Below are 3,094 nucleotides of genomic sequence, written 5' to 3'. Positions count from 1 at the left end.
CAACGTTTACTGCCCGAAACCCCAGACCAACTGGACTGCTTTCTGGTCGCCGCTCCTCGCACTCCGGCCTCGGGCTGGCTGCGTGTTGCACGGGCGCATGAGCCAGGCCCACATGGTGATTATGGCGGCACAGCAGTGCAGTCATGCAGCCACCGTCCCCAAATGTCGTAGTGTGATGGGGTAAGTACCAATTGGAGAAGGCTATCGAAAGGCTTCAGCTAGTCTAGATTGTGTTGTCTTGCGTCATCATTCGCTGCACCAGTAACCAGCGAGAGACGAAGGAAATCTTGTAACAGCCCTACGATGGACGTGGAGACATGGGAAGCTTGTATTTGTGTGGTGTGTACTCGCTGGACGAGTTTTTCGCCGCGCCTGAAAACATTAGATAGTGCCTTTGAAAACAGAAAAGAATTCGGTTTCAGTAAGTTCCCACGGGTCTGCACTGATTTTCCTTCAGTTTACCTACGCGACAGTGTGCATCCTGCCTTCCTACGCTGCGGCCCTGCTATAAATGTACTGATAATTGTATTCCGGCTCTTTATGTTCTTATTTTGTTTCTGCTCGGTTCGCTTTCAGAAAAAAAGCACAGGAGATCGAAAGCCCAAGCCGTACGCAGAACTGTGTTTTACACGTGAAAGAAAGATAAGCAGAAAGCGATCATGTGGGTATATCGATTTCGTAATGTTCGCAGTCGTTATTAGGCTACGGCAAGTGCGACAACTGTGCATAGAACTTGATGGCTTTCATTCCTTGTGTTTTTCATGCGCATGAATGAGCCGCATTTTAGTATTCGTGATCGCGAAAAGAGAAAGCAGCAGATGGCTAGCGTACAAATAAACATCTGTGCACGCGTGAATGTTTTTTTTTCGCGCAGTCTTGAGGGGCTTGAACTGCTAGAATTGTGCGAGGCTCGTACTCAGCTACATGAGAAGCATGTTCAGTAGTTCCTAACAGAGCCAGTGCTCCGTCCAGCGACGTCATAGTACACGGATACGGAAATTATTGTGTGCTCTCTATTGATTGCTATGAACAGAAATAAGGTTCCTCAAAGTGGCAGCACACAGCATTCAGCATGTAATGCTCTCTGCAGTACGCACCTCTTGCGTGACTCGTTTAGACGGTGGCAATGCTTAATTCAATGCTAAACGCATTGTCATCGACAGTCATCGTGAAGTAGGCGGGGAAGAAGTCTTTCATTGACGAATTACATGTAATTAGTTGCGTTATTGACGAGACAAGCTGCAACGGCTGACGCCGTTTGGGAACCTTATTTCGGCAGGAACTACAGTAGAACGCCCGAGATAGTGAAAGGCAGCATGCTCACGAATGCCCGAGTTCAGATACGCAATTACGGGATCTAAACATTCCTTTGCTCATGTTAACGCTGCCCCAGATGTTGGCCGTTAAACGGAACCTGTTTTGGTATTTCTCAATAGAAACATGGCCTCTTAAGACGTTAATGCCAGAACATCGGCGACGGGCAATTTTTTTGCAGCTTTTTTGTTGACCCGACGGGGACTATATTCTTCAAATCCAAGCAACAATAAACTGTTGCGCTTCGCAGAGGACTCGGATGCCGAGCCACAGCAACCTTGTGCGTAAGATGCCTGTTTCCTCCCGCCCTCTCTCCTCACGACTGCCCCCCCCCTCCCTCCACCGCGAACATTTAGTTTCAGAGCTAACGTCTTCATAAAAACCACGAGTGAAGATGATTTATGAAAATCTTGAAAAGCATTTGTGAGCAAAAATAGGCAGTTTAGAATGGGGTACAGAGGACGCACAGAATGGGCCCGGCCTGCGCGTTCTGTTTCGGGTATCTGTGCAATATAATAGATAGTTCGTAGGAAAGTAACGTAGAAATAACCGATTGCTTTTGACTAATTCCTCAATTAAGTTTGTGGGGAAATCATTTGTAACTGTGATAAATACCTGCCGTGGCTGCTTAGTGGCTATGGTGTTGGGCTGCTAAGCAGGAGGTCTTGGGACCAAATCCTGGCGAAGGCAGCTGCATTTCGATGGGGACGAAATGCAAGAACACCCGTGAACTTAGATTTAGGCCCACGGTAATGAACCCCAGGTGGTCAAATTTTCCGGAGGTGCCCACTACGGCGCGCCCCATAATAAGAAAGTATTTTTGTCACGTACAGCCCCATAAGTAATTTTTTAAACTGTTATAAATTAGATTTTCGAATGAGGTAATTGTAATCTTAATGGGCTATATTTATATTCGAGGGTATTTCACGTATTTTCCTGGCGCTCTGTACCTCTATACTTATATTTATTGATGTTTGTATCTGAACGTTTTACCACCTACCTGCGTTATTGGGTAATATGTACTGAAATGATCGAGTTGCGCGTCGCAGCTGTGCTGAGACATCAGGACTCGAAGCCAATCATTGCACCAACTTAGGTCTCGGGGATTGTTCTTTTGTGTGCATAGGTGCCTATCTCGAGCAAACCTCTTTCACATCGATAACTGTCACTCTAAGATACGGGACCGGATAGGTGCCATTGTTGGAAGAAACTTTCCCGGCGACTTGAAGCACTCGGTGTGTCCCACTCTGTATGCACTGATCTTCATTGAACTTTTTTCATGCCAACTTGGCACACTGAGTAAGTTCGAGTGCGTGTGTGCCTCCTCAATGAACGTCTCTGACACCAACTGAGGTAACCAGGTATGTGCCAGTGGGTCTGTGACACTCCACAATAGCAAAAAAGATCTCTTAAACTTCTCCGATGGTGAGCAGAGTTGAGCTGACGTCACCAGGATTCCTGAAGAATTTCAAGCCGACGCATTAGCAGGCTTCCGGACAAACACATTGGATTTGTGCCACTTTTCAAAGAACGCCTTTCAGGTCAACGCTTTTGCGAGCTGCGCCAAGAATAGACTGTGTATGTGCCGCTATTCAATGGACATCTTGCCAACATGCGTCACTGAATATGCGGCGCTTGGTGTTCGGCAAGCGTGGGAACGATTCTCAGTATTCGCACGCACCTGGCGTGCAACACTTCTCGGAGGCGTCGCGCGGGCTTCTCGGCGCGGCCACATGATGGTACAGCGTGTACAAAAAGAAGCGCGAGAGAGGAGCCTGGT

The sequence above is a fragment of the Dermacentor albipictus genome, chromosome 2 (genome assembly GCF_038994185.2).
Source record: "Dermacentor albipictus isolate Rhodes 1998 colony chromosome 2, USDA_Dalb.pri_finalv2, whole genome shotgun sequence".
Taxonomy (NCBI): domain Eukaryota; kingdom Metazoa; phylum Arthropoda; class Arachnida; order Ixodida; family Ixodidae; genus Dermacentor; species Dermacentor albipictus.
The sequence above is the reverse complement of the archived record's forward strand: the minus strand, read 5'-3'. Positions refer to the sequence as shown.